At 32.4% G+C, this 26,393-nt stretch overlaps 1 long non-coding RNA gene across 1 annotated transcript in view; it reads left to right on the top strand.

Annotated features, from left to right (window-relative positions):
• Positions 1–25,917, top strand: part of LOC147910078 (uncharacterized) — a 111,718-nt gene extending 85,801 nt beyond the window's left edge. The window contains exon 2 of the long non-coding RNA XR_015544534.1: positions 25,647–25,917. This is a non-coding gene — a long non-coding RNA (uncharacterized LOC147910078). The remainder of the gene's footprint in view (positions 1–25,646) is intronic.
• Positions 25,918–26,393: the final 476 nt, after the last annotated feature.

Raw genomic sequence — 26,393 nt, 5'->3', positions numbered from 1 at the left:
ATAGATGAAAGATATTTTTTATTAAGTATTTATTTATATGTATGTATATTATTATAAATTAATCATAAAAAATAAAATTATTAATTATTAAATTAATATTATTTTAAATAAATATTATAATATTAATTATATAATAAAGTAAAGTAGGGTGAATAGGGAGAGAATGATGAAAATTAGTTAGTTATTAGTTTGATGGAATATTTATTATAACATTTTAAGTTATTTAGATAATATTATTTTATTTTAAATAGTTTAGCGATGGAAATAGGGTATTGGTGGTAAAGGAAGGGGGGGAAAGAAGATCAAGGGAGATAGAAATAAATAGTAGATAGAGGTAGGAAGAATAGTTGTGTTAAGTGTGGGGAAAATAGATAATTATAAATTATAATATAAGTATAATATTAATTATAAATAATAATTTTTCATACTTAGAGATAGGATAATAAAAAATGGAAAGTAAATTAAAGTAAAAATTTGATTAATTAATATATAAGGTATTTCAATTAATTGAGCTCCAGCCCATGTTAATAGAATAAAAGTATTAATGAATATTCAATAGATTAATTGATTAGAAATAATGATTGAGGATGAAGTATTTAGATTTAATAAGAGGGGGGGTATAAAGGATTAAAATTGATATGTTAAGTGCAATTACTCCTCCTAGTTTGTTGGGGTTAGAATAAAGAATGACATAGGCAAATAAAAAATATCATTCTGGTTGAATATGGGTGGAGGTAACTATCGGATTTGCAGGAGTACAATTATCTAGGTCACTTAAGATGTATGTATATTGAAGGATAATAATAAAAAAAATTGAGAGGATAATAAAAGAAAAACCTAAAGATAAAGTATGGGTGAAAGGGAATTTTGTAAAGATCATTGTTTATTCCCATGGGGAAGAGAATCCGGTTGAGTGTAAGAAAAATAGATGAATAAAAATAAATAAGATGAAGATAAATGGGAGGATAAAGTAAAAAGAGAAGAAATGATTTAAAGTTGAGTTATTAATGGAAAATCCCCCTCAGATCCATATATCAGATACATATTTCTGATATATGGGATGGGCGATAAAAGGTTAGTAATTACGGTTGCTCCTCAGAATGATATTTGACCTCAAGGGAGGACATATCTCAAAAAGGTTATAGTTATAAATAATAAAAGGATTGAGACACCTGAAATTCAGTGTAGGTTAAATTAAAGGAATTGTAGCAAATATTAGATGTAGTAAAAAGAAATCCATTATTTTTCCAATAGATGGCTTTAGTAATCTGTATCTCGTCTACGCGTGATACAGATTACTAAAACCATCTATTGGAAAAATAATGGATTTCTTTTTACTACACCTAATATTATGTCTAATATGTAAAAATATACAAATAAAAACAAATGAGGCTTCGTTTATATAAATATTGCGTATAATTCATCCGTTTGGGACGTTTTAAATAATATGAATAATTCTATTAAAAGCAATAGAAATATTGGAGCAGTAATGAATAGATAGGAATAATTCTCTGTTAATTTGAATTATTAGGAAAAGCCCTAATAGAGAGCCGAAGTTTCATCAGTAGGAGATATTAATAGAAGAGAGGAGATTTAAAGAATGTTTAATTATTTTATTAATTTTTTTCATATATTATTAATTAAAAATTTTTGGATTTTTTTTTATATTTATTAATTAATTTTTTATAAGGAGGAAGATTTAATAGAACATATTTTAACGATTATAAATATAGATATGAGTAAAAAGAATATACAGAGTAAGGTAATATTATTGTTGGGGTAAAAGTAAATATAAAAAAATCAAATATTCTTTTGTTAATATTAATAGAAAAATTTAAAAATATTAGAGTTTATAAAAGTTAAATAAAAATTGGAAGGGGGGAAAAGTAAGAAGATTTATTAGTTGAAATTTTTATTATTATGAGTATGAATATATTATGAAAATTAAAATTAATTAAATATTTATTTTTTATATTGGAAATTAATCTTGTAAAATATAGAAAAATGATAAGTAGCCTACTGATTAGAATAAAGAATATTACGATTGAGTATAAATAATATTTTGATCAGAATGATATTATAAAAAAGATTAATAAAGAATAAAAGATTAGTAGAATGATTATAGAATGATATTAAAGGAATTGAATAAAAGAATAAATATAATAAAAAATATTAGTGAAAAAAAATAAGAAAGATTACATTAGGAAATTTAATCATAATTTTAATTAAATTTAGTTTAGTTATAATTGTTTTGTTGGATAGGGAGAGGGGTGAGGGCATGAAGAAAAGAGTTAAAATTTTTATTTAAGTTAATTTGTGATTAATGAAATAATTAATATTAGAATAATAGAAGAATATTATGTGTTGTTTTGTTTGAATAAAAGAAAGAATAATGAAAAAATAGTTTATGGAACAGAATGTTAATTTTGGAGATTAGAGATATATATTGGAAAATATTTTTTTGATTTCTTTTTTGTTTTAATAAATTTGTTATTTTTTATAATTTAATTTACAAATTAATATTTTATTTAGTATAAACTATAAAACATGAATATTAATACTTAATAATATTTTTTTAAATATTATAGTTTATATACAAGTTTTTTAAATTTCTTTATTATTATTAGTATTAATATAAGCATATTAATATATAAGCATATGTTAATTATATTAATAACAATTGAGTTATTGATGATAAATATGTCTATAATTATGTATATTGTTATAATTCAAGTAGGAATAGAATTTTATTTAATTTATTATTTGATTTTTAAAGTTTGTGAGAGGGTATTGGGATTAGGTTTATTAGTAATGATTCGATTTAGTGGAAATAATATTATACATTTAATTTTAGAATATTTTAATAGGTTAAAGATGGTGGGGGGAGAGGCGGATGTAATAATTAAAAAAGGTGTGGGTATTTTTAAGTTAAATAGAATTTATATATTGTGCGAGAGCGCACCGCGCGGAAAGATTCGAGTGAGAAAACGGCACAAGGTTGATATGATGCACGACAGTAAAGAGAACTCCGTTTCTTTGTAATTTAACAAAAGAATTTTCTTTAATATGCTCAGTTACAAAGTCAAAAAATATAATTAATTAAATATTAGATTAACAGAATGTTAAATGCGGTCACCTTTTCCAAATGATATTTTGGAATCACGGTAATGGAAAATCTCGGCGATTTTCTCGGCACTTCTCGAAAGATTCGTTTTATAGCGGTTTCACTAAGCGGTTAGCACGGCGATTTTACGAAGCGAGATTATGACTCTAAGAACTCTAAGAACTTTTAGACTTTAAGAACTAAGGACTCTAAGCAGGAGGCCGGCGAGATCGAAGCATTTATTGCTTTCGGCCTGGGCTTTCTTCTTGGAAAAAATCCAATAAAATTTTGCCACAATCGTAATTATTACGTGGCATTAGGTGTACAAAATTGATTGGCGCTTTGGATTCTTTTCTAACGACGTTCAACGTAACAGTCATGCGCGATAGAAAATCCGTACGTGGGATTGGTGACAGCGCGTGACGTATTCGTCGGAGCGCGGCGCTCGCGTGCGCGAATTGAATTGTTCTAGAACTTTCGATTGTCCGTTACCAGTGCCTGTTTGCGTGTAACGAATTGTTTTTTAAAAAGAACAAAGAACGCCAAATCGATGATTTTAACGAGGATTAAGATCATGCTCGAGATAAAATCACGAGCTCAATTTATGTGTGCGTTCAATGACAATTAATGTCGGTCGACTGAAAGAATTCTTGCTTTTCTTTCGAATTACCGATCTCAAACATATATTAGGTGTTGGAATTAATTCGTAGCGTTTTTAATGAAAGAATGTTATTTATTTCACATGAGCATTAAAAAATACATTAATGAAAGTACTTCCCATCACTTGTAAAACGCTACGAATTAATTCCAACACCTAATATCATTAATAAAAAAAATATATTAATTATTATAAAATATTATTTATTACAATATATAAAATTTAAGACATAATAAATAATAAATAAAGTAAGAATGAATATATATACAGAGTGGCATGAATATACGGCCCCATTCGTCCCGAGCAGATAAAGCGGACTAAACTGAGTAGAAAAGTCCTCTACTATTTTGCAATGCTCGCAATAATTAACGAGATATTAACGTTTAAATATAGTCAAATACGCGCGTCCGCCCGACCTACTATTGTCGAAGATATGGCCTACCGAGCGCACGGCGCGCGAACCTCTAAGCTCGAACGGCGCGGCGCGCCTTCCCTAGGCTAGGCCATTCCCGCTCCTTGCGCGCCGTACGCGCCTCGGTGGACCGTATCTTCGACAATAGCAGGTCGAGCGAACGCGCGTATTCGGCTATCTTTAAATATTGATATCTCGTTAATTATTGCGAGCATTGCAAAATAGTACAGGACTTTTCTATTCAGTTAGTCCGCTCTACTAGGTATGTAAATATGAAATCGGAATTTTTTTATAGAAAATACGTTTATTGCAAAATGATAAAAAATATTTTATTGGAAGTATTGCCCATCGCTAGCTATACATTTTTCCCACTTGTCTGACAATTTGTGGATGCCACGCCAAAAAAATTGTTGCTCTTTTGAGCCAAACCAGTCATCTAACCATTTTCGTACATTTTCATAAGAAGTGAAGCGTTGCTGAGCAAGTACGTGTCCCATCGATGCAAATAAGTAGTAATCGGACGTAGCCAAGTCTGGTGAGTAAGCCGCATGCATAAGTATTTCCCAACCAAATGTGCCTCAATCGTTTCCTTGACCAGTTTTGCTGTGTGTGATGGTGCATTATCATGAAGCAAAATCACTTTGTGTTGCCTTTTTTGATATTCCGATCGTTTTTCACGCAAAGCTTGATTCAAATTGATCATTTGTTGTCGGTAGCGTTCAGTATTAACGGTTTCGCCAGGTTTTAGCAACTCATAATAGATCACACCTTTCTGATCCCACCAAACACAAAGCATTGTTTTCCGTCCATAGCGATTTGGCCTTGCAGTCGATGTCGATGGTTCGCCTGGAGTTATCCATAATCTTTTACGCTTAGGATTCTCAAAATATATTCACTTTTCATCGCTAGTCACAATTCGATGGAGAAATGATTTTCTTTTGTACCTGGCGAGCAGCATTTCGCAAGTGGTTTTTCGGTTTTCCTGCTGTCTTTCATTCAGTTCATGTGGAACCCATTTTTCCATCTTCTAGATCTTTCCCATGGATTTCAAACGTATAGAGACGGCTTCTCGTGTAACATTCAATTGATCCGCGAGTTGTTGTTGAGTTTGATCGTCATTCTCATCCAACAATACTTGCAATTCGCTGTCTTCAAACTTTTTCGGTGGTTTTCCACGTTCTTCGTTTCTCACGTCAAAATCACCACTTTTGAATTTTTTAAACCACTCAAAGCACTGTGATTTATCAAGAGCATATTCACCGTAAGCTTCGACAAGCATTCAATGTGATTCTGCAGCAGTTTTCTTCAAATGGTAACAGAAAATCAATGCTGTCCGGAAATCGTAGTTTCCAGACATAAAATTCGACATGTTCAACGCTATTACAAATTATACTGTTGTATGAAACTTGTATTGTTGTGAGTTGAAAATCTTTGTCAGAACAAGGAAATGGCGTCAATGACGCGATCTGACGGCAACTACATTGACAACTATGGCCATCTATTGGTAAATTCCGGTTTCATATTTACATACCTGCTCGGGACGAGTGAGACCGTATATTCATGCCACCCTGTATATATATATATATATATATATATATATATATATATATATACAATATATTATGTATGTGTATATAAATATTATTGAAAATTAATATATTAATTATTAATAATTGTGGAATTTATTTATTATTTAGTTTAATAAAGAATTGAGTTCTGAAGAATAGTCGAGCATTTGATAATGGGTTGAATCCACATTCAAATAGGGATATTTTTTTCTTGACTTAAATTAATTTTTTAGAAATGATAAAATTAATTAAAAATAAAATAGAAGATAGTTAATAAAATATTAAGTAAAATAATGTTTATGATTATTTATATTAATATTTTATTAAATATTTTAATTGGAAATTAAATGTAATATTTATACTATATAAATGAAATTAAAAATAACTTAATTATTATTATATTAATATTATAAATAATAATTTATTTTATTATTATATTATATTTATTTTATTTATTATATTATATATATATAATAAATGAATATATATAATAATAAATGAAAAAAAATTTTTATAGTAAGATAAGAGAATTTTTAAATGGTTATATGTTATTGTGCATACGTAAAGATTTATTTATTTATTAAAAATATCTATGTTTAAATAATAAAATAATAAGTTATAAAAAGTATTATATTATTAAAATCTTCATCAATAAATAGAGATAAATAAGAATAATCAAACAACATCTACAAAATGTCAATATCATGATGCTGCTTCAAATTCAAAGTGGTGATAAAATGAAAAGTGTAGATTATAAAGGATTAGGCATACTAATAGAAATAAGATTCCAATGATAACATAGATTCCATGGAAACCTGTTGCAATAAAAAAGATTGATTCGTAAATAGAGTCAGCTATAGTAAAAGGAGAATTGATGTATTCAATTAATTGGAGGATAGAAAAGTAAATTCCTAAAGTAATTATTAAAAGGTTTTTTTTTTATATATTTATTAAGGAATGGTGGGCTCAAGTAACAGTTAGGCCCGAAGAAATTAGAATAATAGTATTTATAAGAGGAATATCAAATGGATTGAATGAAATAATGCCCTTGGGGGGGTCATAATGATCCAATTTCAATTCTAAGAGCTAAAGATGAATGAAAGCTCAGGAAAAGGAAACAAAAAAAATTTCTGAAATAATAAATAAGATTATATCTATTTTTATACCTCTAAATATATAAATTGAATGGCATCCTTGGTAGGTGGCTTCTCGAAGTACACTCATCATCATAGGTATATACAGATTAGAATGTTTGGGATTGATAGAATAAGAAGTGATCTATAAAAATTATGAAATCATCTGATAGAATAAATTAAATTGTTAAAAATTCTGAGAGAAATAATAAAGAGTCAAGGATTAAGTGTAACTAAATGGAAGGGATGATTATGATTTATCATAATGAAATTTAAATTTCTCTTCTATATAAAGTAGGTAAAATTGAAAATACGTAAGCTTGAATTAAAGATAAGGCAATTTCAAGTATATAAAGTAAGATTTAAGTTGAAATAAGAATTAGAAGGATAGCGGGATTAAGAATATTGATTCCTGAAGAGCCAAAGAGGGTAAGTAGTAAATGTAGCTGGTTAACAGCAATTATATTTACTGTTAAACGAATGACTAGGGTAAAAGGTCGAATAATTAAGCTAATTGATCCAATAATAACTATAAATAATATTAATATAAAGGGAGTGCCCAAAGAAGTTAAATGGGCTAATAAATTATTTAAATAATTAATGATTCTATAAAATTAGTCTTACTCAGAGCCTTAAGGAAAAGGAAAAGCAGAATCTTATGTGACTAGAGGCTGTAAAAATATATGGAAAAAGTCTAACTAAAAAGAAAGAATAACTAAAAAGTTATTGAAGAAAATAAATAGAATAAGTCTTAGAAAAATAATAACGTTTGAAAAAGAATAATTAATTAAAATTTTTAATTCATTAAATATGAAGTTAATAAATAAGTTTCAAGAATAAACGATACGAGATGGGGAAAATCAAAATTGATAGGGAAGTATAAATATACTTAGTTAATTTATAGACAAAGAGAGGAAAAATAATATATTTTAGATTATTTTTTATTTTAATTTGATTTAATTATAATAAATAAAAAAAATTAATAATAAATTAATAATAAAATAATTATATAATAAATAAGATGAGAGAGGGGTGAGAATGGGAGTTAGTAATAAAATTGGGAAAGTCAGGTTTTAAAATTGATTAAATTTGTGACTTCAATAACAATAGATATAAAACTATGATTAATACCACAAATTTCTGAACATTAAAAATATTCCTGATAGTCTAATTAATAATAAAGTTTGATTTAAGCGACTTGAGGTAGAGTCTATTTTAATTCCTAATGATAGAACTATTCAAACATGAATTATATGTCTATGGAAGTAGTTAGAATTCGAATTGGGTAATTAAATGGTAAGATACATCGATTGTCAACATCAAGAAGGCGAAATTCATTTATTATAAGTTGATTAGTAGGAATTATGAATGAATCAAAATCAATATTTAAAAAGTCTGAATATTCGTATTTTCAATATCATTGGTGGCCTACAGCTTTAATAGATAAATTATTATTAAAAATTTCGTCGGTAAGATATAGAATTTTAATTGAGGGAATGGCAATAAAAATTAAAATAAATATGAGAATAGTAGTTCAAATAATTTCAATTATTTGATATTCTTGTAGGAATCGATTAATTTATTGGATAGTGATTTAAATATAATGAATAAAATTAATATTATGATAAAGGTTAGAATAATTATTGTAAAATCGTGGAATAAGATTATTATATCATAAATGGAGGAATTAGAATTTTGAAAGAAAAGATCAAGTATTAATTTTTAATGAAAGATATAGTTAAAAATCTTTATAGTTGGAGTTTAAATCCAATGTACTTTAAGTTTGCCATATTAAATAAAAATTTTATATATTATTTATTTGTATATAATAATATAAATAAATATTAGAGTAAAATTAAGAGATAATTTTTTTTTAATTGAGGGAATTTTTGAAAAACTATGGTTTATAGGGGGGAATTTGTTTAATTATTCTAATGAAGAATTAAGAAAGAATATGTTAATAATAAACTGTTTTTTATAGATAAAGCTTCTCAAATAATAAAAAATAGAATTGATAATCTTAAGATAGAAATTAAAGATCGAATAGATGAAATAAATTTCAAGATAAAAATGAGTCAGCATAATCTGAATGACGACGTGGTATACCTCTAAGTCCAAGAAAATGTTGAGGGAAGAAGGTTAAGTTAACTCCAATAAATATAGAAATGAATTGAATATTTAAATAGAAATTATTTAATCTAAATCCGAAGGTTAGAGGAAATCAATGAATGAATCCTGCAATAATAGAGAATACTGCTCCTACGGATAATACATAATGAAAATGAGGTACTACGTAGTAAGTATCATGGAGAATAATATCATTAGAAGAATTTGAAAATATAATTCCTGTAAATCTTCTTATAGAAAAGAGAAAAATAAATCGTATTGATCATCATAGGGTGGGATTATAGTTAATTTTTATGCCATGGAAAGTAGAAATTCATCTAAAAATTTTATTATCTGTGGGAATCGCAATAATTGTGGTAGCGGAAATAAAATAAGCTCGTGTATCTATAATAAGACTAATAGTAAATATGATGGGCTCAAACAATGAGTCCTAAGAATCCAACAGTAATTATAGGGTAAATTATCTTTAATGGTTCAAAAGTTTCTTTTTTACCTTTTTCATTTATGATAATATGAGAAATTAATCAAAATCTTGGAAGGATTAAAATAAACTTTAGGATGATCGAAAAATCAAAATAAATGTTATAAAATAGGATCTCCATCTCCAGATGAGTCAAAAAGAAGGTAATTAAATTTCGATCTGTTAAAAGTAAAAATTATAATAAATGCATGATTTGTGATTAAAGAGTTGTAAATTTGATCATTATTAATTAAAAATTTCTACAAGATCCTAGTTCTAATCGGATGAGTATACTTATTGCTGATCCAATTATATCAAATAGCTAATATAAAATAAAGAATTCCAATGTCTTTATGATTAGTAAAAAATAATCATTTTTTCATATATATATAAAATTTAATATTATATATAATAGAGAGAGGGGGCAAAAATAAAAATAAAAAATAAAGTAAAATTTTTATTGTAAATAAAAGAAGAGAAAAATAAGTAGAAGAAGAAGAGAAAATATTTTAAATTTTATAATTTTATAAATAAAAAAATGAAATAAAAAGTAGAAAAAAATAAGTTAAGTTAAAGTAAATAAAAATATTATGTCTGATTTAAGTAATAAACTGTAAATTTATTTAAGAAATTTATTTAAAAAATTTCTAACATTACAAGTTAAATTATAAAAAAAATTATATTTAAATTTAGTAAATAATAAATAAAATATTTTATATATATATTATATATTATAATTTTTAAAAAAATATTAAATTGCAAATTTGAAAATTTTAAAGATAATTTAAATAATATATGAATAATTATTTATATATGTATTAGGTGTTGGAATTAATTCGTAGCGTTTTTAATGAAAGAATGTTATTTATTTCACATGAGCATTAAAAAATACATTAATAAAAGTACTTCCCATCTCTTGTAAAACGCTACGAATTAATTCCAACACCTAATAATTTTATATATAATATATATATATATATATATTAGGTGTTGGAATTAATTCGTAGCGTTTTTTAAATGAAAGAATGTTATTTATTTCACATGAGCATTAAAAAATACATTAATGAAAGTACTTCCCATCACTTTCTACTACTTTTGACCATCTTTCGGGCAGTGAATGAATACCGCGTCGGAAGAACTGTTCATCTTTAGATGAAATCCAGGAATCGAACCATTTTGTACAATCTTCGTAAGATGTGAACTTCTGCTCGCACAAGCTATGAGCTAATGATCGAAACAAGTGGTAGTCGCTAGGTGCAATATCAGGAGAATACGGCGGGTGCGGTAGCACTTCCCATTTAAGTGTTTCCAGGTATGTTTTTACCGGTTTTGCAACGTGTGGGCGAGCATTGTCGTGCAGCAAGATGACTTTATCGTATCTTTCGAAGTATTCCGACCGTTTTTGCTTCAATGCACGGCTCAAGCGCATCAGTTGCCGTCGGTAGAGATCTCCAGTAACGGTTTCATGCGGTTTTAGCAGTTCGTAGTATATGACACCCTTCTGATCCCACCAAATACAGAGCAGGAGCTTTGAGCCATGGATATTGGGCTTTGCCACTGATGTTGATGGTTCGCCGGGCTTAACCCATGACTTTCTGCGCTTTGGATTGTCATAATGGATCCACTTTTCGTCACCGGTAACAATCCGATGCAAAAAACCTTTTCTTTTCTGCCATTGAAGCAGCAGTTCGCACGTGAGAAAACGTCTCTCAATATCCCTTGGTTTCAATTCATATGGGACCCAATGTCCTTCCTTCTGGATCATGCCCAAACTTTTAAGACGTTTTCCTATTGTTGAGAAGTCAACTTCCAATGACGTAGATAATTCTTTAAGTGTTTGACATGAGTTTTCATTGAGCAGTGCCTGCAAATCGTTATCTTCAAATTTTTTCGGCTGACCAGGTCGCTCCTTGTCATCCAAGTCGAAATCACCAGCTTTAAAACGTGCAAACCACTTCCTACACGTTTGCTCAGCCAGAGCATGTTCACTATACACATCCACTAAAATACGATGAGCTTCAGCTGCACTTTTGTTCATATTAAAGTAATGAAGCAAAACTCCCCGCAAAAACACTTTATCTGGCACAAATTTTGACATATTCAATGAATTATACAGTATTGTTATTTATGATTTCAAGAAAGGTTATGTACGGCAAATGACGTCCTATGATAGATGTTTACAATGTATACAGAACTATAGGTAACAACGAAATAGTGTACTGCTTGTGCCATCTCTTGTAAAACGCTACGAATTAATTCCAACACCTAATATATATATATATATATATATATATATTATAGTAGGGCCGTATATTCCTAATTTAATTCTAAGACAATTTTTTTTTTGCCAAAATTTTGTCCGAAGCTTAATTTTTAAATTACAAGCAGAAAGAGTTAGCATATCACGGGTCGCGTATAGGAGACGGATAGGAGTGGCGCTTATGGTTAGACGCGGACGCTTTACGCACGGGGCGCATTGAGGGGCGCACATTGACCAAATGCATTCACACGTTTTTAAAATCACGTTCCGTCTTCTTTCTCCTCCTATTATCTTTCCTTTCTACTACACTATCTCTTTGTCTTTCACGTACTTAAATATGCTAATTTCATTAAATTATAAATTAGAATAATGAAATTAAAATAGATATTGAACTCTTTGAATATTGGATTGCATTTTAATTCATTGATAAAATTATTAGAGAAATATCGTAAAAGAATAGATTTAAACAATAATTACGTGCGATAAGTATTACAAAACTTATTATTGATATACAAATCATACAATTATTTCAGTACGTCGAATTCTAAGAGCGTTTCATACAATTCGACTGAAATACTTGTTAGCCTTAATTGTATGTCAATAGGCGTTATAATACTTGTGGCACGCAATTATTGTCTAATTTCTCAATTTTACAAAAATTCTTCTAACAATTTTATTTGCGATATTGCACTCGTATTTATTACATACTTATGAGAAATTTTATGAGAAACACGATCGTGCTTTTTAGCATTCAAAGAGTTATATAAATGTAAAACAAAAATGTAAGCCGAGTACACTTTAAAAGCTTATTATTATCTCAATTATAAAATTATTATTATCTTGTAGATGTTCAATGATTCCATTTTACTCTAGCTTCTTGAAACAGTTGAAGGAAATTTGGATGTATCGTAATAATGCTCGACACAACTATTTACTGTAATTCACTTTCATAACTCAAATATTAAATATCTTTTAAGGGGATGCTGGAGTATCCTGTTTTATCATTAAATATTAAATACGCTTTTCTCATAACTGTGTTTATGGATTGAAAAATCCTTCTCTACAATTAAAGTATCGACAACAACGCAATTCGCCAGCTACATTTGAATACGAAAAACGAAAGAAAATTAAAGACTTACAGTTTTGTTATCGACTTCAGTAGTCAACACATCACAATATGTGTTGCATATAAGAGTTTCAGATCTTGCACGTTCATAAAAAGTAGCTGACGAATTGCGGAAAACTTAAACGAATAATCCTATGCTTAGAAAAACGCGGTAGGAGTTTTAATATAAGAGAAAAGCGTATCCGAAAATTTCGGTATATTACGAGTGAAATTGACGTGAAGCCATGAAACTAAGCAGTATTTTAGTTCCGCGATATTCCGACAGCGGCGCTGTCATGAAAAGTGCGTCGCTGAATTATAGAAATGGTCTGAATTATCGACCTACTCAGGCCCATATCAATAAACGTACCCTGGTCAAAGTTTTTTCTTTTGAGAGGAAAAATAATAAAATAAATATGATATTAGTTATTTCAATTTTGTTGAAATAATTTCTTCCTAAACAAGAAACATACCATATTATTTACATATGAATACAAATGAAGATAATTATTTTAATTACACTGTTCTGCCTTTTACATACATTTTATTTAGTAAATTATTGATGCATATATATAAAATAACATATATATATATATATATATATGTATATGTATATATATATATATATATATATATATATATATATATACGTATATATAATAGCATACATACACACGCGTGTGCGTATGTATGCGCGCGCGCGTGCGCGCGTGTGTGTGTACATATATACAACACATGTCTAAATTTTATTTACTGAATTATTTACACATGTATATATCAAGGTTCGGAACGCGATGTGTGTTTCGGTTGAGCTTCTATTCTGCTCGGATGTCGGAACGACAAGCGGCAAGACATAGTGTGGGGAATTCTTAATACCTCACTAGCGCAGCGAGTGTAGAAAGCTTAAGGATTATGTAGGTAGCGAGTTGTCTAGCAGCGTAAAAATAATAAAAAAAGAAAAATTATAATAACAGATCATTAAAGGCGTTCATTCTGTACGGTCATATTAAATTGTGCTTGTGAAATAAATATTATTATTACCAGTTATAAAAAAAATCTCGATCATTATTTTCTATATCACACGACAAGCGTGGGCTTGTCAAGAGAATCTGACTTATCCATTGAGTCACATATTCCCACATTGGTGACCCCGACTGATATTATACGAAAGGCCGACGTGATGTGATACGAAAGGCCGTTATGATACGAAAGGTCGTCGTGATATGAAAGGCCGACGAGATCTAAAGGCCGATGTTATCGAGAGGAAGAAGCGATTAAGCGATAACTGTCGTTCGAGCAACATCGAGACGATTTTGGTTTCGAATCGAGCAGAAGTGTACATTGCCGACATCGTAGCCGATAAGGAAGTTCGTCGTCGACGTCGTAGCCGACAAGAAGGCCCATCGCCGACGTCATAAGCAGCAGCAGGCTCATCGCCGATATTGTGATCTGTCGCAAAGCCCCATCGCTGAGGCCGGGGCCGGTGGAAAATTCTCGCCGGAAGCACCGCAGAGACATATCCAACGACAGGCGCTTAGCGTTCCGCCGACGTGGGAACCGCACGAGTCAGCCCAGGAGCCGGCGTTCAGGACGCCATCGCCATCGCCGCCGTTGTGATCTGTGAAGGACGACCTCGCCGCCATTGTGACCTGTGAAGGACGACCTCGCCGCCATTGTGACCTGTGAAGGACGACTTCGCCGCATTGTAGTCGGGCAAGTTATGTATGCAGTGCATTAGTTTTTAAGCGCGCGTAATCCGGTAAAACAGGAAAGTAGATCCTCCGCGCTTTTCTTCACGAGGTCAATTATACGAACGTCAATTAACAATTTCTCCATTATTGACAAATTACCATTGAGTGATCGAAATCTTATAGCGCGCGCGTAAGCGGTTAATATTTAAGGCCGTTAGGAAATACTGATTGTTCGCGAGCTTCGTCACGTATAGTCATGGCTCCTCCCACCAACGAGGAATTGCAGGAGCAAGTGATGCAGCTGCAAGCGATGCTTCGGCAGATGCAGGGCAATGTGGTCGGCAATGTCGCGCGCGTGGATTCATATAGGATTCCGAAAATTCCGCCGTTCTTAATTAAAGATCCGGTAATATGGTTCATTCAAGTCGAGGCCACTTTCGAGGCCGGTCGAATCACAGAGCAAAAGACTAAGGCGCATCACGTGATTATGTCTCTGGACGCAGAAGCTATCGCGTGCTGCAGAGATCTCATCGCGGAGCCCGATGTGAATGAACCATACATCAAATTAAAACAGCGTATCATTGAAAATTTTTCAGCGTCAGCAGAAAGTCAACTCCGACAATTAATAAAAGGCCAAGTGCTTACGTCAGATAAACCGTCGCAGATTCTCAGTCGACTTCGTAACTTAAACTCTGACAAACGATGTGACGACGCCGTAATAAAAACTGTGTTCTTTGAACATTTATCACCGCACATTAGAAGCATTCTCGTGACTACCGAAAGCACGGATCTGGATAAATTAGCCAAAATGGCGGATAAAATAGTTGAGACCGTGGGTGATTCTGCGCAGTGTGCCGCCGCATCGTCGTCAGAGTCTAAACCGTCCGACTTAGAAGCTAGGATCGACGGTCTGGTCGCTGATGTTGCTATCCTCGCGGCTGAGGTCAAGCGATACAGCAGATCTCAGACGAGAGACAAGGCAAATAAAAATCGTAAGCGTTCCAAAAGCAGAAACTCTCGTGTCTGCTGGCCGCATCGTACTTTTGGGAAACAAGCGCGAATCTGTAAGGGAACTGAAAAATTCCCGTGCCCTTGGCCAAAGCCCAAGATTTTAACGGACGAAAAGGCGGGGGAATAGAATCGTCTGCCACCGAGGAGACAGGTATGGCGGGCGTCGATTCTTCTGTCTGTCTCCACATCCGCGATCGAGTCACCGGAGAGTTATTCCTTGTAGATACGGGGGCGGAAATTTCGCTGCTTCCCAGCACTTACGCGAAGAACAAAACTCCGAACAATTTCAAACTTTACCCGGCAAACAATACGCGTATAGATACATATGGGGAGTCATTCCGAACGCTACATTTAGGGATACGCCCGATCACATGGAATTTTTGCGTAGCATCAGTTCCGTACCCGATTATTGGGGCCGACCTGATTGCACATTACGGTTTCCTTCCGGATCTTAAAGATCGTAGACTCATCGATTCACAAAATAATGTGTACGTGTCGGGCATTGTCAAATCGGTATCACAGCTTGCCATTAGCACAGTCAAACCCAGTACGAAATTCGCGAGTATCTTATCTGAATTTCCGGAGGTCACCGGTTGAGAACAGGTAACTCCGAATTGCAGTAGCGATGTTCGTCATCATATCATTACCACGGGCCCGCTGGTAGCTGAGCGCCCCAGGCGGTTAAGTCCGGAAAAATTAAAAGCGGCAAAGGCTGAATTTCAACGGTTAGTCAAAGCCGGTATTTGCCATCCGTCCAATAGTCCATGGGCAAGTCCCATTCACATGGTACCGAAAAAAGACGGATCATGGAGGATCTGCGGCGATTACCGTCGTCTTAACGCAATTACCGTGCCGGATAAATTTCCCGTACCGCATTTGCACGATTGCTCCTCCAATCTGCGTGGGAAAGTCATTTCCTCTAAGCTAGATCTGTATCAGGCATACAATAAAATTCCAGTGGCGCCGGAAGATATTCCGAAAACGGCTGTCATTACGCCCTTCGGGCTGTTCGAATATAAATTCATGACATTCGGTCTTAGAAACGCGAGTCAAACATTTCAGCGTCAAATCTTCCGCGCTCTAGGCGACCTGGAATTTGTATTTGCATTCATCGACGACATACTCATAGCGTCGACGTCTCTTGAAGAGCACGAAGCTCACTTACGCATAGTGTTACAGCGATTAAAAAAGTTTTATTTACGACTCAATGTAAATAAATGCGAGTTCGGCAAGCAGGAATTAGAATTCCTCGGCTTTACGATTAACAGCGAAGGGTGTAAACCAACACTCGATAAGACTCGGGCTATTCGCGAGTTTCCAAGGCCTAATACTATAGTCGAATTGCATCGTTTTCTTGAGCTTGTCAACTTTTATTGTAAATTACTACATAATGCAGCTATCGTTCAGGCACCATTAAATGAGTACCTTCGCGATTCACGCAAAAACGACAAACGGCCAATCATATGGACGCCGGTGACTGAAGAAGCGTTCAATGAGTGCAAGGAGAGTCTGGCCAACGCGATTATACTTTTTCACCCCTCTGACGCACGCCTCGTTTGTGACGCGTCAGATTTCGCCATCGGGGCCGCCCTCGAACAACGTTTAGACGACTCGTGGAAACCGCTCGCATTCTTTTCGCGCAAATTAAATTCGGCACAACAGAACTACAGCGCGTACGATCGGGAGTTTACGGCGATCGCTGAGGCAATCAAATATTTTCGTTATTTCCTCGAAGGGCGAAATTTCAAGATTGTGACCGATCACAAGCCTCTCATCTACGCGTTTATGCAACGTTCCGAAAAAGCATCACCTCGGCAACAGAGACAACTTTCGTTCATCTCGCAGTTCACTACGCGTATCGAATACCTATCGGGTAAAGATAATATTGTGACGGATTCCCTTTCCCGCATCGAAGCCATTCGTTTATTCGCTGTCGAGATCGAACTTAATGAGTTTGCACAGAAACAAGAACAAGACGAGGAGCTACGGTCTATTCGCGAATCTTCTGATTTTCCGCTTTCTATGAAGCGAATTCAATGGGGACCGACGCATACTACACTTTACTGCGAAATGACCGGCGAAGCAATCCGTCCCTATATACCGGCATCTTTACGAGATTGCGTTTTTCATTTGTTTCATGACGCGGCTCATCCGGGCCCTAAAGTCACTGATCGGGTAATCCGTCAACGGTATGTGTGGCCTAACATGCATCGTGATATTACAAAATGGTGTAAGAATTGTCTTGACTCAGCAGTCAAAAATAACCCGACACATTCAATTACATCCTAAAAAATTTGTTGCACCCGACGGGCGTTTCGAGCACGTTCATATAGATCTAATAGGTCCCTTGCCTGAATCGGACGGGTACAGATATTGTGTGACGATGATTGATAGATTTTCGCGTTGGCCAGTAGCAATACCTGTGAAAGGCATTGAAGCCATTACAGTGACACGCGCGTTTTACGACAACTGGATAGCAAATTTTGGAGCACTCAAAACGATAACTACTGATCAAGGTAGCCAGTTTGAAGCGCAACTTTTTACGGCACTTCTTCAGCTAATCGGCTGTCAATGAATTCGTACCACGGCGTATCATCCCGCTTCGAACGGTATGATCGTGCGGTGGCATAGAAGCTTAAAAGCTGCTATTATGTGTCATGCTAATGAAAGTTGGTCACGAGTACTTTCGACCGTATTATTAGGTCTGCGTACTCATGTCCGCTTTGACACCGGCGCATCGCCTGCAGAATTTGTCTATGGAACGACACTGCGCGTCCTCGGAGAATTTATACTGCCGGACGATTTCACTCCTAGTCCGCAAATTTTCATAGAGGAATTCCGCGAGCATATGCGCAAAGTTAAGCCAATCTCAATAGAGCATAAGCACAAGAAACGCGCATTCGTATTTAAAAATTTATATTCATGTTCCCATGTTTTTCTACGGGTGGGCGGTACTAAGAGAACATTAGAGCGTCCTTCACACCGGCCCTCACAAGGTTATAAATCGTGTTTCGGATCAAGTTTTCGATATTGAAGTTAATGGTGCACAGCGCAGTGTATCAGTCGAGAATTTGAAGCCAGCGTATGGCATACTCGATGATTTGTGTAGTGCGATTCTAGAAGCAGGGCAAGCAACCAATTCGTCTAGCAACGAGCGACCAACTTTGAGAACGTATGCGCGCCCGAAGAGGAAGGTGACTTTCGCCTTATAATTTTAACAAATCTTCCCAAAATGTAATTAACTTTAATCAGACACTTTTAAGATATTTTGTATGACACATTGTATATATTTTATAAGGTAGACCTAAGTGCCGGATTCGTTGTCACTCGGGGGGGAGTATGTGGGGAATTCTTAATACCTCACTAGCGTAGCGAGTGTAGAAAGCTTAAGGATTATGTAGGTAGCGAGTTGCCTAGCAGCGTAAAAATAATAAAAAAAGAAAAATTATAATAACAGATCAATAAAGGCGTTCATCCTGTACGGTCATATTAAATTGTGCTATTAAATTGTGTGAAATAAATATTATTATTACCAGTTATAAAAAAAGTCTCGATCATTATTTTCTATATCACATCACAAGACAAGCGTGGGCTTGTCAAGAGAATCTGACTTATTCATTGGGTCACATATTCCCACAATATCATATAAATGAAATTTTCGAATACTCATTGCTCTTATACTAAAGCTCGTAACTCGTTTCTGCAAGCATGGTATTGTTCTTTGAGGTTTTCTGTAAATCGCCAGCTACTTATGCAAGGTCTGAAATTATTGTATACAGCACATTTTTGACTCGACTCCGATGTCGAGTCTTAATAAGAAGCGCCATTCCTCCTATCGGTCGCGCGCAAACGAAGTAGTACCGCTATTCAATTATAGAAATAGATTGAACCATTGTAAATAAACCAGCATATTATCAGCCGGAAACGCCATAATAATATATTTTTGTATATATAGAAATATATCAGGATCGTTGTTTAGAGAAGGAATCGTGCGTCCTTGCTGCATCGACGATGATGCCAGAGTCGATAGAAATCACATTCTTGAATTGCAGAACGAATTATTGAAACAGAAGTACGACAGAGTGAGGCAGAGAAAGAAACAAAAAAGGATAGAAACTCCGATTGTAATCGGTGAGACTCCGCATGCCGAGCTGGGTTCGTCAAACGAAACAACGAGTCTATCCTTCAGAGTCTCTCTCTCTCTCTCTCTCTCTCCCCCTCCTCTTCTCTCTTCTCCTCTCCTCTCCTCTCCTCTCCTCTCCACTCCTCCCCCCTCCCCCCCATCACTCTACTTCTAGCGACCGAAAATGCTTTCTGGAAAATTTCAGCCGCTCAACATGTATAATTAAGAGGAGAAGGAACATTATAGATAACACATAAGTTTTAATAAATTATGCTAATCCTATGTCCCTCCAATTTATGTATAATAGCAAAAATAATTTCAAAACACGATAATTTACGAGATATTGATATTTCCATGATTTTCCATGAGCGTTATATACAACGTTCATAGAAATGATTTGCATGATCTCGGCGTGCTCTCACGCGTATGATGCGAGATCTGAATGTTAGAGATCCCATGATCAATTCCTTTTTTCTTTTTTCATAATTTTTTTTTTAATAAGTGACATTGTTAACACATATTACGGGCTAAATATATTTTTATTTAATTATTGAAATTATATGTGTATTTCTAAAAGTTTTAAACTGACAATTGTAGCAAAAAATAATTCGACGTAGTATGCGTCGAATAGATAGAAAATTAGTATTTTTATATGTAAAAATATATGCAAGATCTACCTTTAGAAAAAATCCGAAAAGAAATCATGTTTCTGTAATAATGTTACGTTGATGTCGATCAGTACTTTCTGTGAAATGTTTTTTTTATAACTATCATCTGAATGAAAATTCTGATAATCAACCAAATCGCAAAAGTGCGATGATTAATATAATTATAAGGATGATGTCAATATAATTTTATAATTAACAAATCAAAAAGCCTTTATATGCACATTTATACAATATATGTAATACACAAATAATTTTTTATTTATCTATTGAAGTGATTCAGTATTCTTCCTATAGTTATTGGAGTACATGTTAAATTTTGGGTCGACTTTTGAAGCGTCGTTTTCTTTCCCCCCGCCGCCACCGCTCAATGCTCGACGGCTGAACCGTACCGGATCGCGCGCGGATGTGTATCTCAGGAGCGTTGCACTAAGAAATATGCTGCTACCTTGTAGCAAATTATCATCAATCTTTTAATTTCCTTAGTCTTATGTGATGTCTTTTTTATTCAACATGCTTTCTTTATTCATATGTTGAATAAAGAAGACATCGCGGAATTATTGGAGTTAAGTCATTCCAATTTAAAATTACGCATCTCGTTCTATATCGACTCTTATTCTTTAGCCTTAAATTGATATTATCAGTATTCTATATTAAGGGGATGCTGGAGCGAAGGCCGAACTTGATCAAGGTCGATATTACAGGTTTTCATTTCCAATGTATAAGCTGCTTACGCCCTCTGAAGTTAATATGATCATGCAGGAAATTCGATCGATTAATTATCGATATTTTTATTCCGTTTCCTACATTACCATCTTAACAGGGACGTGTATTAGGATCGGTCCCACAATGTAAGATTTATTTTGGAAAATTTTCCAATTTTAGAATTGAAAAAAAAATGAACATAATTGAAGTTAATCTTATATTTGTAGAATCGGACCATAGAAATTTAGTTGCATTATATACATATTTAGTTGTATTATATACACATGCAATATAGGCCGTGTTCTAATATATATCACCAGTAAGACTAAAAGTCTGTAATATATATAAAATACAGATTTTTAATTAATAGATATATCGATACGAAACCGTAATAGCACTTTTTTCTTACATCCAATGCCATTTTAGGTTACGATAATATATTATCATAAATGAATATCATAATATATATATATACATATATATATATATATATACATATATATATATATATATATAGATGTTCATGCAGATATTTTCTATGTCCATTTTTGCAATATTAAAATTTTATATTATAATGTGTATAATGATATATAAAATGTAATTCTAACGTTGTATATAAAAAGACATTCATGAATACGAATTACAATTACATTTTATGTGTATTATAATATATGTGTATATACACAATAACACAAAAAATATTATTGACATATTAGTGAAGACATAAACATGTTAGTGAATTAATGATATATGCAATATTAAAATTATATTTTGTACATTATTGTGTATATGTACATTATAATACATATAAAATATAATTATAATTTATATAGTATTCACTAATAATGTTTTGTTATATGTTACAACAATGTTAGAATTATCATAGTATAATGTACATACAATTTTCTATATTAGATATATATAGTCGACATATTAGTAATGTATAAGTACTATAAGTATCTATCTCTTTTTATTAGACAAAGTAAAAAGAGTTACATTATGTATGTGCAATGTCGTATTCATTTATATATATATATATATATATGAAACACGTGTCCATATATTGACAATAATATATGTTACATCTTGACTAAACCTTAAATGATATTGATCATAGGAAAAAGTGATACTACAACTGTATTTCGATATTCACTGCGAGTACTGAAAATACGTAACTATAGATTTTCTGTATTGACAGTGTACATTGACACATGGGCCTAAGCATTTTTCCTGTCGTACAATGTCATTTTAGGTCAGGATGTGATATGTATTAGCTATACATAGATATATTGTATTACACATGTAATATACATAGCTATACCATTTTTTGCTATGTTTGATAAAAATATGTAGAAGTTAATCATGTTAAAATATTAGTGATGTACTTAAATATAATACACACATAGGCAATATTGTACAATATTGCATATATGTACTATAATGTGTGAATATACGTTGCAGATAGAAGTTATCAATGCTAAGCTGTTTATGCATTCTCTGTGTTTAAATGTGCAATATTAAAATTGTATACATATATAAAATATATATATATAAATATATATATATAATTATATATATATATTATATATATATATATATATATATATATATATATATATATATACGCACAAACATAAAATGAGGATTTATCAGAGGATTCGTAATTTGATTATTTTTTTTAAGATGTTACGTCTGATCATCTGCGTTTGATTATCGTTAGCTTTGATTTATGTTCGTTGTATATTCTGATATTGAAATATAAAAGTATATATCACTAATATTTGATCATAAAAAATATATCTCTTTTTATTAAACGTAGAAAAAAGAAGACATCAGTACACCTTTTTGTTATACGTAACAAAAAGAGATGAAGTAGCTACACACATATGTGAATATGAATTAGAAATATATTTTATAATGTGTGTACACATCATAATGCACATAAAATATAATTCTAATATTCACTAATAGACTGTGTCTATATTATATCTGCATGAAAAGCTAAGTATGAGTAACTTCTATCTCTTTTTATTATGGGCCTTCTACAATAACACATTAGTTACAAATCAGAAGTCAGAAGCTAAAAATTGATCAATCACAGCCAATTTTTAGCGTTTGACTTCTTATTTATGGCTGATTTATGGCTTATAATTGTAAAAGGCCCATTAAACATAATAAAAAGAGATGGAATAGTTACATATGTATGTGCAATGTATTTACGTACTGACATGTTACATCCTAAGTTAAAATGACATTGGGAATAAAGGAAAAAGTGCTATTACATTACACGTGTATACATGTATTTCAAATACATGGTTGCATCCGAAAATATATCTAAGTCACAGCCAGAGTGATCATTTAGTAAAAATATACTTATTGTAACTTGCTGTTAGTCAACGTACATTGACTTGTAAGTGTATATATTTGCTAAAACACTTTGAATATGATATACTTACATACATTTCATAAACGTACAGCATCGTACAAAAATTATGCATGTGACTATTGACTGTGTAATGTATGTTGTATGTATATATATACATACATATATATATATATATATATACATACATATATGTATAACATATATATTATATAGGGTGTCCAAAAAGACTCCGGATTTAGGAGCTGAATATAAAGGTGACTATAACTAATCGTAGAGGAATGTGAACGTGTATCGGCATGCATAGTACGCCAAAATATAATGCGTTGCCCTATGATTCACGTTCTACGATTCAATTACGACCATCCTTGTGCTAAGGCTATTACATAACGTTTTTAGAAAAAACGTTTCAGATAAAAGTTGTAAGGTTTCAAAGAAACTATTTACTGATATTCAGTTTTTTTTCTTCATTAGTTTCTTTGTTTCGGTTATGTCAAGCAATTAGCTTTTGATTCCATCATGACAATGCATCTATTTGCATTTCTTTAATTGCAGACGCAAAATTCTATAAATTGGTTTCGTAATTGTATTTCACCAAATTTAATAATCGAAATTCTTCTTCCAATAAATTAACAATAGTCAATCCACAATAAACGCCTCTGACATTTATCTGTAACTGTGCCAAAGCACGATTTACGGCTGTGGCATTTTGTTATAGCTAGCCAGCTCACAATTAACGCCTCTGACAGTGAATTAAATATAGTCAGCCCACGATGAACGCCTCTGACATTTGTCTATAACTAACCAAACCACGATTTACGGCTGTGGCATTTTGTTATAACTAGCCAGCTCACAATTAACACCTCTGGCAGTAAATTAAAAATAGCCAGCCAACGATGAACGCCTCTGACATTTGTCTATAACTAGCCAAAATATGATTTATGGCTGTGACATTTTGTTATAGCTAGCCAGCTCACGATTAACGCCTCTGGTAGTAAATTAAAAATAGTCAGCCCACGATGAACGTCTCTGACATTTGTCTATAACTAGCCAAAATATGATTTATGGCTGTGACATTTTATTATAGCTAGCCGGCTCACGATTAACGCCTCTGGCAGTAAATTAAAAATAGTCAGCCCACGATGAACGCCTCTGACATTGGATCATAATTAGGCAAAGCGCAATTTATTGTTATAACAATAAATTTAATCATATCACTTGTATGATAAATAAAAGTGATATTTTTACGAATAACATAAAGATGCTAACCTTTCTCATTCTGGGTTTATAGGGTGCCAACAAGAAACACACATCACAATAACTAATTTTGGCCTTCTAGAGTGCTTTCCAACAAGAGACACAGTGCGACACGGTGCATTATTACAATCTTGTTCGATAATACAAGGATGAGATATTGTACTGAGTCGCTTGTTATAAAGCACCCATAACCTTCTCTTATCAAAGGCAGACAATATTCTGCTACTATTTTTTCTATTTTGTGAACAAAAAACACTATATAAATATATATATATATACATATACACACATATATACATACACATATATACACACACACACACACACATATATATATATGGTGTGTGTAGAACACTACTACACTACACTACATTGACAGTACTGTTGTGCGGCAATGATACTGTGAACGCGGGTCATACTGGTTACAGCTGATTGACTCGTATAATGCTGTTGTTTTCCACACATACAGCGTCACGCAAAATGATATATGTATGCATATATATATATATATATATATATATATATATATATAATACACATACATACAAAAAATTGTTATTTATCACTCTAAGAAAAAAGATACATAATCGATATCATGATCACATTATCTTTTCCTTAGCGACTAATTAAGAAAAGGCGTTCACCGTATCTAAATTCACGTTATTGTAAAAAGACTCTATTATCTTTGAAGTTCTATTACTGATACGTCATTTAAATGTATTCTCCAGGTTTATTCCACTAAAAAAAAATAGATGACCAGATGTATGATGCGGTAAAGTAAAATTTTATATTACATTCTGTGGCAAAAACGTGATCAGTAACTCTTTGGAACTGAATGTATCATAAAAACAATAAAGTAATATTTTAAAAGTACATTACATTTAGTAAAATGCATTAAATTATTAATATGATGTTCAATCACCATTATTAAGAAAATACAATATTATGTAGGAAGGAAAATATTTTCATGACAATTTGCTGGAAGGTATGGTCGCAGCATGTTTCTTATACTATGACACTTTTGAGATACACGTCCACGCGTGAGCGGTTCGGCCGTCAAGCGTCGAGCGATTGTGAAGGAAAAGTAGGCAGCATTTCAGAAATCGGCTCGAAATGCGCAACTAATTTCGAGCATATTGAAGTATACGTATATAATTTTTGAAATTTTATAAAAAGTATATTTGGAGTAATATGTTTATTAATAAAATTTAATAAATAAAATGTTATTTATTAAATAAAAATTAAAAAAGGAAAAAGCAGAATCGAACATAAGATCTCCAATATTCTGATCTTGCCCAACGCCCGAGACCACGCGTTCTTGCAGATCACCTCGACGAACGCGATACATATAGTGTATGGAAAGTCGTAAACTATTGTATATCTCATCAATGTTTACGTTTTGAAATCATTTTTGCATTTGCATTTTTGCTACGTTAATGAGAAAGATATATGATTAATATAATTTAATAAAAAGAAAATGAAAGAATTTTAATTCGACAAAAATTGGAGATTTTCACATCTGCTGGAGTATTGAATATTAGTCCAAGAAACCGAAGTCTGTCAAAAAAAAAATGGAGAACTGGCAACCGTGTTCGTGATTTAAAATTCTTTCAATTTTTGTTATTTCGATAGAGCGAGACAGAGAAAAAACAAACGGATAGAAGCTCCGATTGTAATCGGTGAGTCTCCGCGCGGACACGCCGAACTGGGCCCGCTAGCAAAACAATGAGTC

This window comes from Acromyrmex echinatior, chromosome 3 (assembly GCF_024713525.1).
Source record: "Acromyrmex echinatior isolate Ae372 chromosome 3, ASM2471352v2, whole genome shotgun sequence".
Lineage (NCBI taxonomy): Eukaryota > Metazoa > Arthropoda > Insecta > Hymenoptera > Formicidae > Acromyrmex > Acromyrmex echinatior.
This window is presented reverse-complemented; position numbering and strand designations above follow the sequence as displayed.